At 40.9% G+C, this 15,660-nt stretch overlaps 1 pseudogene; it reads left to right on the top strand.

Moving 5' to 3' along the window:
* The first annotated feature begins 2,693 nt into the window (after positions 1-2,693).
* The window catches only part of LOC120176989, a 33,798-nt pseudogene continuing 20,831 nt past the window's right edge, over positions 2,694-15,660 (top strand).

The raw sequence follows: 15,660 nt of genomic DNA on the forward strand, positions 1-15,660 counted from the left end.
CTTGGCTTTCGGCTTTTCTTTGGAAGTCTTGTTCTTCTCGACTCCAAATTCTTTGATAGACTCAGCGGTTGTCAAGGCTTTATACAACTCCTTCGCTCCAACACTCTCTTCGCCCATAGCTTCAATCTGAACATGTAGGTGAAGAATCCATCTTCTTCAGTCAAACTTGGGACTTTGAGCATGAGTTTTCTGAATCGAATCACATACTCCTTAAGTGTCCCTTTATGCCTAAGATGCCTCAACTTGGATGACGCCTCCATCCTGGCATACTTTGAGCAGACTTGCTCACTTTGCACCCTCAGCTTGACGGCTTTATCTCTTGTTAACGCATCGGTCCCTTCTTGTGCTCGACTGCTTTGACACCCGCAGTCTCGTCACATTTCGATCCTGGGCTGACTACTTGAGAACTTGTAGTCGCACCACTCTTGCTCCTTGATTTGGCTACTTTGGAATATGTAGCCTCACCAAGTATTGCTCCAGAGTTGATTGCTTGGACACTCGCAATCACATCGGGCTTTCTTCTGGGTTCGGCTGTCTTAACACCAACAGCCTTGCCTCGACTCATTCCTTGCATGGCCGTATTGATCCCATCAATCGGACCAAGTCTTTTCACTGACTTGGTAGCTTTAACACTTGCAACCACACCAATTCTTGCTACTTCTCCTTCTCCCATCCTCTTCATGATGGTTGTAAGGCGGCGCTTCTCGGGACATCCTCTAATCAAATGAGGACCATCACAGAAGAAACACTTAAGCTTTTCCTTGCTCACATTCTTCTTCGCACCGGACTTAGCCTTACTATTCTTTCCCGATGACATTCATTGGTTACGAACAGTCGATGGCTCACCTTGGCCACTCGAAGAGCTTTCTCTACCATCTCTCTACTGCACCTTTTCCCGGTCTCCCCCACTATTACCACTATCTCTGGGCATGGGCCTGGACGACACATCACTACTTGACTTGTCGCCTGCAAGCTCAGTCAGCTTTCCGGCTACAGCTATGGCCTCCGAAAGTCTTTGGGCATCACCTTGCTCTCCCCCGAGCATCGCCCCTGGTCTAAGTCCTTCCAAGAAGGTCTTGAGCGCATCTTATTCACTCATTGTTCCCTTGCATATGAGCAGCTCCCTCTTGAGCTCATCGACTTCGTTTCTCAAAACCATTGCTCCCACTCGAATCTGGTTTCTTTTGGATCATTTTTGACTATTCCCGAGAACCACCGTGTATTAGAACACCTCTGTCGACAAATTCGTATCGCCGACCAAATTTTACTATTCACGAAATTCACTATTTATGTGAATAGTAACCTTACAAAAAATTCACAACCAAAAGCTCATGATACCAGTTGTTGGGAAATAAATCGAGTAACGAGTAATTTCCCTATAACTAGATTAGTGAGAATGCGAAATAAAAGCGGAAAAATAATACCCAAAATTGATAAAGGAGTTCAGCCAATTATGCCTACGTCTCCGGACTGCTGCAGATCTTTTACTAAGAGAGAAAATTTACAGGTGTTTACAAAACACTCACTACTCACAAGAAAACTCTCTAGTATTAGGAGAAAGAAATGATTTGAGATTATTTTGAAGCTAAATGGGTAAGGGTATTTATAATTGAAGTTTAGGGACTAATCTTATAAATATCCTAAAGTGTTTAGGGACTAATCTTATAAATATCCTAAAGTGTTTAGGGACTAATCTTATAAATATCCTAAAGTGTTTAGGGACTAAAGTGTAATTTACCCATTTAAAAATTCAAAAGAAATTTATTACACTGAATTCGGTGCCCCCTAGGAGCCACACTTATTGACTTTTTCCAACAAACAATATATGCCAAAAAAATTATTGGCTCTTATCATACTTGGTGGCGAATCCAGAAATATTTTGTAGGGTTGACACACATATGTTAATAACATAAAATTTTTAAATGGTATAAATATAAATAACATTTAAGGGTGGGCACCGTCCATAAAATAAGTAACTAATTAAAGAAAACTTCTATTTCAGGATGGGCACGAAAAGTTTCAGGGTGGATGCCAGTGGCGGATCCAGAAATATTTTTTAGGGTGGGCACCATCCATAAAATAAGTAACTAATTAAAGAAAACTTCTATTTCAGGATGGGCACGAAAAGTTTCAGGGTGGATGCCAGTGGCGGATCCAGAAATATTTTTTAGGGTAGGCATATATAAATTAACAATATAAATTTTTTGAACGAGGTAAATATAAATAAAATTCCAAGGTAGAAACAATCAATAAAATGAGTCATTAATCGAAGAAAATTCAGATTTCAAGGTGGCCACAATAAAATTTCGACACTATCACCAAAATAGGCGACTAATCGAAGGAAATTCAAATTTCAGGGGCACGTCCACACCCTCAGCCATGAGTGCATCCGCCACTGGTGGACCATCAGTAAAATAAGTAACTGATCAAAAAAAATTCGGATTTTAAAGTTAGCACGTGACCACCCTCACCAAAATGCGGCTCCACTGATTACTAATGATTGACACTCCATGATGCTTCAAAGATGATCCAAAGGACTCGTATAGTTTGAGAACCAAAATGGAATGAAAACAATAAAGTATGTACTAAACGTATAATTTACCCTTCTATTTTTTTGCCTCTGTCTCAATTAATAGTGTAAAAATAGTAGTAACAGGTTTAACGAAAGGTTACCGCTCACTGAAACGGAATTAACGGTTACGCTATTACAATCGAGAAATCCAAAGAGAACTTTTGATTTCTTATGACAATCTCTTCAACTGCTGAATCTTGAAATCAAATGGCTGCAACTCTACTCACTCACAATTACTTCCCCAATTTCAACGCACCCAGAATTATTTCCCCGAACCCCTTGGAACTCCCCAGCCCAAACCAAAGCCATTACGCTGTAACCGGACCAAGATTTCCCAAACGAATCAACTCCGGTTAACCCATTCCAATGCTTCAAAAAACTTAACCGAACCGTGCAATATCGCACTCATTGATGCTCTTCGTTCTTTTATTGATTCGGGGTCAATAGATGATGCATTCTACTTGTTTGAAGAAATGACCCACTCGGATACTTTCACGTGGAATATCGTGATTAAGGGTTTAGTCCAAAAAGAGTTTTTCGATGAAGCAATTAGTTATTTCCACAGGATGGGATTTGGAGGAGTTAGACAGGACAAATTTACATACCCATTGTGCTCAAGGCCTGTGCTGGGTTATTGTCTTTGAAGGAAGGGGAAAAAGTTCATGCTAAATTAATTAAGGTTGGATTAGACTTGGATATTTATATTTGTAACTCTCTTATTTCTATGTATATGAAACTCGGGTGCGTAGAATCGGGGGAGAATGTGTTTGAGGAGATGTCTGTGAGGGACTTGGTTTCTTGCAATGCTATGGTTTCTGGGTACCAACTAGTTGGTGATGGTTTGAGCTCGTTGGTTTGCGTAAGGGAAATGGTTTCGGGAGGAATAAGACCGGATAGTTTCAGTTTTATTAGCGGTCTGGAGGCCTGTTCAGTCGAGGGTTGTGGAAGAAATGGGAAAGAGATTCATTGTCATGTTATTAGAAATGGGTTTGAAATGGATCCTGTCGGAATCGTCTTTCAGTTGGGCTCCGAGATTGGGCTTCGACATGAAAAATATGGATTGGAGTCGCCACCGATTATTTATTTAAAAATAAATAGGTTAATCGGATACCTTATATCTTACATGATCTGCGTCTTACCAAAGATATGTCGGATTCGGGAGTCAGTTACAGCCAAGGAATGATTAGCACCCTTGAACTGCCCTTTCGGTACTTCGTAATTTCCAGTTGTCTTTGATTAAGAAAATTGAAAGTTTAAATTAAAAGGTAAAATAACGATCCAAATTACTTACCTCTGATTGATTAGAAATGTACTCTTTAGAAGTCAAAAGACGTGTTAAAAAAAGACAAATAAATAATAAAGAAAGTAAAAACGAATGAGATAAAGAAAATAATAAGTGTCGCCACCGTCTTTCGGTTGGGCCCCGAAATTGGGCTTCGACTTAGGAAAATGTGGATTGGAGTCGCCACCGATCATTTATTTTAAAAATAAATGGGTTGATCGGATACCCTATTTCTTACCTGATCTGCGTCTTACCAGAGATGTGTCGGATTCGGGAGTCGATTACAGTCAAGGAAGGGCTAGCACCCTTGAACTGCCCTTTCGGTACTGTGTAATTTCCAGTTGTCTTTAATTAAGAAAATTGAAAGTTAAATTAAAAGATAAAATATTGATCCAAATTGCTTACCACTGATTGTTTGAAGTTCTCTCAAAAAGCCAAGGAAAGGGTTAGGTAATGAAAGTAATGAAATAGAAAAATAAGGCGAACAAACGAAACAATATATAAAAAAACGATGTATACAAAAAAGAAAGAATGAAATATGCCTAAATATAAAATAAAATATGCAAAGGAAAAAACGAAAATACAAATAAAGAAAAAGAAGAAAATATAACAAAATATAAATGGATAAAAAAATACACATAATAAAATAAAATATAAAGCAATGAAAATAAAAAAAAGAAAAAAAAAATATGCGTAATATACATATAATAAAAAGAACAATTATAATAGTAAAAATAGTAATGAAATAATAACGATGAAAATAATAAATAAAATATATATATATATGTAGAATATAAAAAATACATAAAAGATATATAGAAATAAAGAGTAAAAAATGAGTAATACATATACGTATATAATAATAAAAATAATAATATAATAGCATAAATAAATAAATAATAATAATAGTAAAAAGTAAAAGGGGAAATAAATAAAATAAAAATAGAATAAATAATTATTGAATGAAACAAGAAATATATATATGTTAAAGTATAAAAAGGAAAAATATCAATAATAGGTAAAATGAATATATATATATATATATATACATATGTAAATACAAAAAAATGTTAATAGAAATATAATTATAAGATAAAATGAGTAAGATTGATAAATAATAAAAAAAATACATATATAACGTATAAAATTATAAGATGTAGTAGCTAGAAAAACAGTTAATTAAAATAATATATATGTATTAACACTAAGTATATAAATGAAATATATAGAAAATACGTATATATAATTACATGATATGGAATAAATAAAAAAGGTTAGTATAAGTATTAAATTGAATCAAAAACAAGTTAAGCGGCTAAATTGAAAGAAAATCAGAATTAGAGACCAATTCAAAAGCCAATTCGGGGTCAAAATAACTCTTTAAAATATGCGAGGGACCAAAAGGGTAGTTTACCCCATTTTCTTTAAAACACGCAGGTTCTGGGGCTATATGTGTCAAAATCTGGGCTTAAAAAAAATTATTTCTTTCAAACGAATGCCTTTCCTCTTTTTCATTCATTTCTCTGCTCCGTGTTCATCCAAGGATGAACGGTCGCCTGGGTTCTTGATGAACCCAGAGTCCGGCCATCGCAGCGCCGCCTCGTCGTCGTCGTCGATCGACGTCGGCCTCCAGTCATCAGCGGCAAAACACAAAAAGGGAGGCTTTTTCCAAAAGCTTTCGACCCCCCAGTTTCAAAAATACACATTGTTTTTGAAAAATGGCCTCAGAGGAGACTAGATCTGGGTTTTAAAACCCCGAACCTTCCTCTAGAGTTCATCGGCCGAGCCTCCTTGAAGGTGTTTTCTTTGGTTTCAAATGAAATGAAAACATCAAGCATGCAACGAAAGCCAACTAAAAACGAAGGTAAAAAAAAATACCTTTCTCTTTTATTTATCGTTTCAACGAGTACAAGTATTTTAGCCTTTTGGTCGATTTGTTTGCTTGTATTCTTGCGCCTAATCCTCTCTGTTTTTTTAACTATGAGATTACATGGTTATTTATACAAAGTAAATGCATCTTATTTTTAGCCTAGTTTGAGTCCTAATCAAACTCTAACTCTCATTGTTTGCTTGTGGGGGTTATTGATGGTTGCCGTGAAATCCGGTGACGGTTGCGTGCGTGGCCAGAGACGTGGGGCGTGGGGGACTTGCTGGCTTGGTTCTGGAAACGGCACTGGACGAGAAACTGTTAGGGTTTGGGAACCTTGTGTTGGGTCTGGCACATGTGTAACGGGCTTTGCTTTCTTATTTCAGCCTGTAAAGAAAAGAGGAAAAAAAATAATAATAATAATAATAATAATAATAATAACAAATAAATTATATATTATATATTATTATATATATATAATAATTTTATGTAAGGACGAAAAATGTGCGTCTACAGCTGCCCCTCTTTGCTCATTATCGTGTAACGAAAATAGAGCAAAGATTAAAAGACACAAATTTCGTCCACATCCACTATTCTTTGTCATAGAGTTGAAATTTGATCATGAAATGACTCCCTTGTCGTGAGGTTGAGTCAAAACTGGAAGATTCTGAGTATGAGTCCTTTGTTGTGAAGTTTGGCTTCGAGTTAGATATCCTCCGTCGTGGAGTTGAAATATACTCTTGAGCAAATTGTGTTGTTTCGAGTCCGATGTCCTTCGTTGTGAAGTTGAAATTGAATCTGAATGAAATTTTGTTGACAAGCAGCGGTCCCTTCGTCGTGAAGTTGAACTTGCGTTGTTTGGAGTCCAATATCCTTCGTTGTGAAGTTGAAATTGACTCTGAGATTGGGAAGTCGTTGTTGACAAGCAGCGGTCCCTTCGTCGTGAAGTTGAACTTGCATTGTCTGGAGTCCAATATCCTTCGTTGTGAAGTTGAAATTGGCTCTGAGTAAAACCTGCAAAGATATGCATATATGTGATGTTATGGATGTCATGCTCTTAGGTGTGCCTAAAATGCATATGCAACATATGTTATTCTGAGCTCTGGAGAGTAATCTCGATCTCCAGTGGCCTGTCGTTGTTGACTCTTGAGCTTGAAGTTCCGATCTCTGGTCTTGAATTCTTCAAAACTTTTTAATGATGATTTTTTTTTTTTGGGTGCTCCTCAACCATCTCAAGCATGTGCATGAGCCTTGATCGGCTTCTGGGTACCTGTACTTTTCAATGAATCTTTGTACAGTAATATGCGATTATCTTTCATAAAAATAAATAAATCATTAGGTTTAAATCTAATTCAAGATGCTCAAAAGGAATTGGAGGAAAGATGGTCTTTATTCATAAGGGAGGAGAAGAACAAATAATACATGGCAAACATTCTAGAAAACGAATACACAATGATGTGTAAATGAATGTCTTAGATCTCGATAACGTGGGCACTTATGAGTTGAAAAGCCGTTTGGTGACTTTGAATGCAGCCTTTGCCAAAGGATCTTTGAAAATGCGACAACGTTTGGGAGGGTGCAACATTTCTCCGATTTGTTGAGTTCGTAGAAGATTCATGTGCCGGGATGTTTCCACCGTTGATATCCAAATCGCCCTTTCCGGGTTTTCAACTTGGACCCATCCTTAGTTGCAAGACGCCCTTTTGCGGGTTTTCACCTTGAACCCACCTTATTTTCTCTTCTTTTTCCTCTTTTTTCTTTTTTCAATTTAGGGCGCCCTTTCGGGTTTTCACCCCAAACGTTTTTTTTTTTTTTTTTTTTTTTAACTTAGGACGCCCTCTCGGGTTTTCATCCTAAGCGAAGTATTTCTTGACTGCGTCCGAGTTAATGGGATGTGGCAGCTCAGGTCCGTCCATTTCAGCCAGGATAAGGGCTCCTCCGGAGAAAGCCTTCTTCACGACATAAGGACCTTCCCAATTTGGCGTCCATTTTCCTCGGAAATCTTTCTGGACTGGCCAAATTCTTTTTAGCACTAGATCCCCTTCACGGAATATTCTCGGGCGCACCTTTTTGTCGTGTGCTCTGATCATTCGTTTCTGATAGATTTGACCATGATGAATGGCTTTCAGTCTTTTTTCATCTATCAGATTAAGCTGATCATATCTGGATTGTGCCCACTCTGCATCATCTAGTTTGACTTCTGACAAGACCCTGAGAGACGGAATCTCGACTTCAATGGGTAGCACTGCTTCCATTCCGTAGGCTAGTGAAAATGGAGTTGCCCCAGTCGATGTACGTACCGAGGTTCGATAAGCGAACAAAGCAAAAGACAACTTCTCATGCCAGTCTTTGTAGGTTTCAGTTGTTTTCTCCACTATCTTCTTAATATTTTTGTTTGCTGCTTCTACTGCTCCGTTCATCTTTGGTCTGTAAGCAGTGGAATTGTGATGTTTTATGTTGAACTGTTCGCAAGCAGCACACATCATCTTGTTGTTCAAGTTTGTTGCGTTATCGGTGATAATCCTTTCAGGTAGACCATACCGACATATAATTTCTTTCTTCAGAAACTTGCAAATAGTGGATTGAGTGACACTGGCATATGACGCGGCCTCTACCCATTTCGTGAAATAATCAATTGCTACGAGAATGAAACGGTGACCATTCGAAGCCTTCGGATGGATTTGCCCGATAACGTCCATGCCCCACACGGAAAAAGGCCATGGTGACGTCATTACATGAAGTGGATGGGGTGGAACATTTATCTTGTCTCCATAAATCTGACATTTATGACATCTCCTAGCATAGTTGATGCAATCACTTTCCAGTGTGGACCAAAAATATCCGCATCTCATTATTTGTCTTGACATCATATGCCCATTTGCATGTGCTCCACAAACCCCATCATGTACTTCTTCCACTATCATTTTTGCCTCTTCAGCATCGACGCACCTTAACAGAACTTGGTTATGGATTTTCTTGTATAAAACCTCTCTGTCAAGGACATATCCAGCTGCCAACCTTCTAAGGGTTTTCTTCTCGATTTCAGTGGTTTTTTCTGGATAATTCCGATGCTTGATATACTGCAGAATGTCGTAGTACCAAGGCTTAGTGTCCTTCATTTCTTCAATTTGGTAACAATGAGCTGGGTACTCATACGACTGCATGTTAATTGGCATTATTTCAGACTCCCCGCCAGCCTTGAATGTGGCTGCCAAGGTAGCTAGAGCGTCAGCCATTTGATTTTCTTCTCTAGGCACGTAGTGGAAGGTGACTTTGTCGAACTCTTCGAGTAGATCTAACACTAGTTTTCGGTACTCTAACAGCTTTATATCCTTGGTTTCCCATTCTCCTCGGAGCTGATAGACTACTAAGGCTGAGTCTCCATACACCCGTAAAGTTTTTATATTTTGCCCCAGTGCAGCCCGAATTCCCAAGACACAGGCTTCATATTCTGCCATGTTATTGGTACAATCAAAGTTCAGTCTGCTGGTAAATGGGTAGTGACTCCCTTCTGGGGAGACTAGAATTGCCCCGATGCCATGTCCTAGTGCATTTGATGCCCCATCGAAGTGCATTCTCCAGGAACCGTCCGTTGAAATGCTTGCTTCCTCTAAAGATATGGCCATTAAGTCCTCGTCCGGGAAATCAAAGTCCAGCGGCTCATAGCTCTCATCAGTTCTGCTTGCCAAAAAATCGGATATGGCGCTGCCTTTTACCGCTTTTTGGCTCACGTATTCGATGTCAAATTCAGACAAAAGCATCTGCCATCGGGCTAACCTTCCGGATAGAGCAGGTACACCCATCATGTATTTTAGTGGGTCTAACTTGGAAATCAGCCAAGTGGTGTGATACAACATGTATTGTCGAAGTCTTTTTGTAGCCCATATCAGGGCACAACAAACCTTCTCAATAGGAGGATATCGGACCTCGCAATCGGTGAACTTCTTGCTTAAGTAGTAGATGGCTCTTTCCTTCTTCCCAGACTCATCGTGTTGACCCAGAACACACCCCATGGAGTTCTCGAATATGGAGAGATACAAAAACAGAGGTTTTCCTGGGATAGGGGACACTAGGACAGGAGTGTGAGACAAGTACTCTTTTACCTTCTCAAATGCAGTCTGACAGTTTTTATCCCATGCTCCAGGGCTATTCTTTCGGAGGAGACGAAAGATGGGGTCACATTTGTCGGTTAACTGAGAGATGAACCGAGCTATGTAGTTTAGTCTGCCCAGAAAACCTCGGACTTCTTTTTGGGTTCGTGGTGGAGGTAGATTCTGGATAGCCTTAACCTTATCAGGATCGACCTGTATGCCTCTCCTGCTGACTATAAAGCCTAGTAGTTTTCCAGATGTTACCCCGAAGGTACACTTGCTAGGGTTCAGTCTTAGTTGGAACTTTCTCAATCTCTGGAAGAGCTTCCTCAGATTCTTGACGTGTTCACTCTCGGTCTGTGCCTTGACAATCATGTCGTCGACATAAACCTCGATTTCTTTGTGCATCATGTCGTGGAACAGGGTCACCATAGCTCTCTGATATGTTGCCCCAGCATTCTTTAATCCGAAAGGCATCACTTTGTAACAGAAAGTTCCCCACATTGTGACGAAAGTGGTCTTCTCCATGTCTTCGGGATGCATCTTGATCTGATTGTACCCCGAAAATCCATCCATGAATGAAAAGTAGGCGTTCCCGGCCGTATTGTCCACCAGAGTGTCTATGTGTGGCAGAGGAAAGTTGTCCTTGGGACTGGCCTTATTAAGGTCCCAGTAATCGACACACATGCGTACTTTCCCGTCCTTCTTCGGCACAGGCACTATGTTGGCCACCCATTCAGGGTATTTGGCTACTTGGAGAAAACCGGCATCAAATTGCTTCTTGACTTCCTCCTTGATCTTAAGGAGCATTTCTGGTCGCATTCTTCTCAGTTTTTGCTGCACTGGTTTGAATTCTGGTTTGATTGGCAGTTTGTGAACAACCATATCTGTGTCTAGTCCCGGCATGTCTTGATACGACCAAGCAAACACATCTTCGTACTCCTGAAGTAAGGCTATCAGGTTTTTTCTTGCTTCAGTCGAAAGAGTTGTGCCGATTTTAACCTCCTTTCGATCTTCCTCAGTGCCCAAATTTAAGATTTCGATCGCCTCCTCATGCGGCAGTATTTGCTTTTCTTCTTTTTCTATCATTCTCAACAATTCGGTAGGTAAGTTGTACTCTTCTTCATTATCGCATTCTTCAAATTCCCCAAGACAAATGGTTGATTCAAAATCCACCTCCGGATCAGGATCATTAGTGCCCCCATTATCGTTATCTGGGAACCTGAAAGAAGAAAAATGTGCATGTGTGAGAGGATAATATCCCACACGGAACGGTCAAGAACTAACTTTGAGAGTAACTGGAAATGAAGTACTGGAATGAAGGAGATAGGGAATGAATTCAAAAATAAAAGAAAAGTTTGTTTGCCATGGAAAGGAAAAATGCATCTTTTATTAAACTTAAACAAAATATTTATTCACCCTTACAAAAGATCACCTATTGCCCCGGGTATAGGCAAATAGGGATAGCTCGAATATTACTCTGAAAGATTCTTGTAAACCACAGGTAGTTCTTCCACCGACCAACTGCTAGGCACGAACCCATGTGGCAGAAGGCATATCCCGGATCTATCTCCGTTGTCAACATCTTCTGTGGTCACGGCATTAACATTCAGATCTTCCAGAGCCGTTTCTAACTCGGATGTGGTGGTCTCAAACACATAACCACCTGACTTGAATGTTCTGAAAAGCGGCGGGAATGTCATAGGCTTCCATTGGAGTTCGTTTCCAGTCAATCTAGCTATCCTTCTCTCCCGGTTCTTTTGAATTTCCTTTCTCTTTTCATGATAACCGGGCTGAAAACCGAGCCCAAATTGGTCTAATTTTGGGATAGGACGGACAGGGTTGATCATTCCTTGCAAATATTTCCCAAAACCTCTCCCGGTTCTTACGCCTCGGCCTAGGGTTTGCTTGATTTCCATCCTTGTGCATTTGGAGAGTCGAGGTCTTGGGATTCTTTTTCCTTCTGCCACGAATGTGGCATTCACAAACTCCAAGGAGCGGAACGAACATTCTACCGCTTCCTCGTCTACTTCGATGTATGGAGCCTCCGTGGTCACGCTTGCCACGATATCTTCCTCAGCGTTGATAATTACCAAGGCCCCGTCAATGACAAATTTAACTTTCTGGTGCAACGTGGAGGGTACTGCACCTGCCTGATGAATCCACGGCCTTCCCAAAAGACAGCTATAGGACGGCATGATATCCATCACAAGGAACTCGACATTATAGGTGGCTGGTCCGATGGTCAATGGTACCTCAATCTTTCCGATTACCTCTCTTTTGGTCCCATCAAATGCTCGGACCACATTCTGACAAGCTCTCATATGAGAGGTATCTATTGGTAGCCTCTTCAATGTAATCAAAGGCATCACGTTCAAGGCTGAACCATTATCGATTAAGACACTTGGTAAAGCGTGCCCCTTACAATAGGTAGTAATGTGTAACGCCTTCGTTCGGCCTCTTCCTCCTGATGGAATCTCATCATCTGAAAACGAGATGAGATTATCAGCTTGAATATTGTTCACCAGTCGATCCATCTTGCTGACTGGTATGTCTTGTGGCACGAACGTTTGATTAAGGACATTCAACAACGCTTCTCGGTGTGCTTCCGAGCTTAAAAATAGTGCTAGCATTGAAGTACGTGTAGGTAAGTTGTGGAGCTGTTCTACAATGTTATACTCGCTGTGCTTCAAGATCTTGAGGAACTCCTTAGCTTCTTCCTCCTTTATAGGTTCATTGACGACTAGCACATCTTCTTTGAATGGCTCCAGTGGTCTTTGCCCCACTTTACTATTACATTCTCCGGAAGTGCTCACCTGACACTCGTACTTCCATGGCACTTGCCGATTGTCCTTATATTGAAAAGGCCGCGGCGCGGAGATTACCACCTTGGTTGGTGTCGTTACTGTCATGCTTGCCTTAGGGGTAATTATCAAAGGACTACCCCTACCAAATTTTCTATCTGATGATTCTCCGGTGGCACAAACATCTGCTTCCAAAGAATCTAAAATTTCTTCATAAAACTCCAGCTCCTTTCGATCCATCATGAGCTGGACTAACAATCTGAACTCCGGGCAATCTTGCACTTTATGCCCTTCTTTGTTGTGGAAATAACAATGATTACCGTCTTCATTTTCTGTCGTATCTGAATACGGTGCAAGAAATCCTGCCTTTACCATTTGGCTCCATACCCAAGCCAAAGGAGATTTAATTTCCGAAACCCTTGATTTAATTCTCCTTCCCCCCTTCAGTAGTAATGGCATTAATTCCTGTCTCCTGATGATTGGGCAAGGGATTCTGAGCGACATTTGGTGCTCCGGAGTTGAAAGTGATCCAATTCTTGTTTCTCATCCGTTGCACAAGTCTCTTGAATGCGAGACAACTTTCAATCGAATGCCCCTGCACACCGCCATGATATTCGCAGTGAGCGCTCTCGTCATACCATTTCGGGTAAGGGGGATTTATTGGATTCATAGGATAAGGCGACACTGCATGAGTGTCGAAGAGCTGTTGGTATAGTTCTTTATACGTCATGGGGATGGGATCAAACTGCTCCCTTTCCCTTTCTCTTCTTGGTTCCCTCTGGTTCTGTCTAGAAGTACCGGATGGTACAGCTGCTGTGGAATTTGAGCTTGAGATCGTAACCCCCTTGTTGACGTTGTAGGTGTTCACATTGTTGATCTCTCGCTCCTTGTTTTTCGTGGGAGGCTTTTTTACTGGAGTCTCCTCCCTCAATCTTTCCTTGTTTAATGGCCAACTCGATCATTTCGCCGGCCATGACTAAATCTGAAAAACTCCCCGACGTGATTGCTACCAAATGCCCGAAGTAAGGTGCCCTCAGGGTCTGTACAAACAGCTTTCTAGTTTCCTTTTCATCCAAAGGTGGATGAACTTGCACAGATAAATCCCTCCATCTCTGTGCGTACTGTCGGAAACTCTCATTGTGTTTCTTCTCCAGGCTTTGTAACATGACCCGGTCTGGTCTCATATCGTTGATATGCTTATACTGTTCCAGGAAAGACTTGGCTAAGTCTTTCCACGTCTTGATATGAGTTCGGCTAAGCTGGTTGTACCACCGAATAGCTGAACCGGACAGGCTCTCCTGAAAACAATGGATCAGGAGTTGATCATTCCCTCCATATCCTGTCATCTTTCGACAGAACATAGTGATATGGGCTGAAGGGCAACTGTTCCCGTCGAACTTCTCAAACTCAGGAATTTTAAACTTTGGTGGAAGCACCAAGTCTGGAACTAGGCTTAGCTCCATTGCGTCCACTCCATAATAATCATGGTCTCCCTGAACCATCTTTATTTGATCTTCTAATATTTTTATCTTTTCTTCCATCTTTTTGGCTTTATCTTCCTCGTCAAATTCTGGGACATTATAATCATCCGGATGATCATCAGGGATGATTGTAGAAGTTTGTATTTTCACAGCAGGTGCAACTTTCGCTTTGGTAGCGAATGAGTCCCCGGGTAGTGCTGCTTTCCCTTTAGTAGCAGATGCGTCCCCGGGTAATATTCCGGGTGAGACAACCACTTGCGGGGTTGGTGGTATGGCCACCCCCTCGGAAGAGATGCCCCCTGATGCACTAGCTTGCTGTAGACCTGACAACTTGGCTACGATTTGGTCGACCAATGACTCCTGATTTTTCTTGATGGACTCAAGAGTACTTTCACTGTTCTGAGCCATCTTATCTTCTAGCTCCTTTTGAAGTCTTGCCATGTGTTCTTCGATCTTCTCCATTCTGGCTTCCATTTGTCTCTTTTTTGCTCGAGTATTGTGCGGGTGATGTGTATCTGATGCTTGCGGTGGTAAACTCGGTGTCTGAGACATGTTCTGTTAGTTAATATGAATGTAAAAACATGGAAAATATAAAATAAACAAACGTGAAATATAAAATGCAAGAAATGCAATGTATGATGCATGCAATTGGAGGCACTGATCCAGAAAAGTGTTCATTATTATAAATAATCCTTATTCAGACAAAAATGTTTTATCTTTTTAGAGACATAAAGACAGACTAAAGGTACATTCGGACTAAATCCTCTAGACCCCGAACAGCTTCCAGTAGGTTGACAAGTCTTCTGCCTTCATCTGTCACTGGTTGAATGCCTTGTCGAACCACACCAGCTTCCCTTGCTAGGCTGTGAAGATGACGGGCTGCTTTTTGCACTTGATCCAGGAAATCTCGGATGGTTGCGTCTCGGGCCCTCACCCTTCGTTGTGCTTGTTCCCAACGGAAACGCCATTGTAGTCCTCTGTCGAAGGGCACCATCTGAAGCTCGTTTGCTTGCCTGTTGAACCCATCTATAATAGCTTCTAACTCAGCTATCGTCTTGCCATCTTTCTCATGTTGTTTCTCTAAGTCAGCCACCCGAACCCTCAAGCGTTGGTTCTGATGTTGACTATCTGCCAAGCGTCTTTGGGCAGTCTTCATCTGTTCCTTCCAAGCTTTCTCATCAGGCCCCTCAAACTTCCTTTTCAGGCTATGAGCTTCGTCTTTCCAGTATTCAGAGGTTACCTTCAACTTGGAATTATCCTTGACCTTATCCTGATACCCCTTTCTCAAGTCTTCAAGCTCAAAACGGACTCTTTTTTGTTCTTTTTCCAATTTTTCTGCCCGATCTTTCTGAGAGTCAGCATCAAGCTTCCACTGATAACGTTCAGCTTCAAGTTCCTTTATTCTTTGCTTCAGCTCATTATTCACGGCTTCAAACTCGGTCTTGGCTATCTCGAGTTCAGAAGGGACATGCATGAGGTGTTCTTCCATGGTCCGGGTGTCATCATGGTCTGGCACAGGGATGTTGTCATTCTTTCTTGACCTTCGCCACTCCACATAATCCG

This window comes from Hibiscus syriacus, unplaced genomic scaffold (assembly GCF_006381635.1).
Source record: "Hibiscus syriacus cultivar Baekdansim isolate YM2019G1 unplaced genomic scaffold, ASM638163v2 tig00112276_pilon, whole genome shotgun sequence".
NCBI lineage: Eukaryota > Viridiplantae > Streptophyta > Magnoliopsida > Malvales > Malvaceae > Hibiscus > Hibiscus syriacus.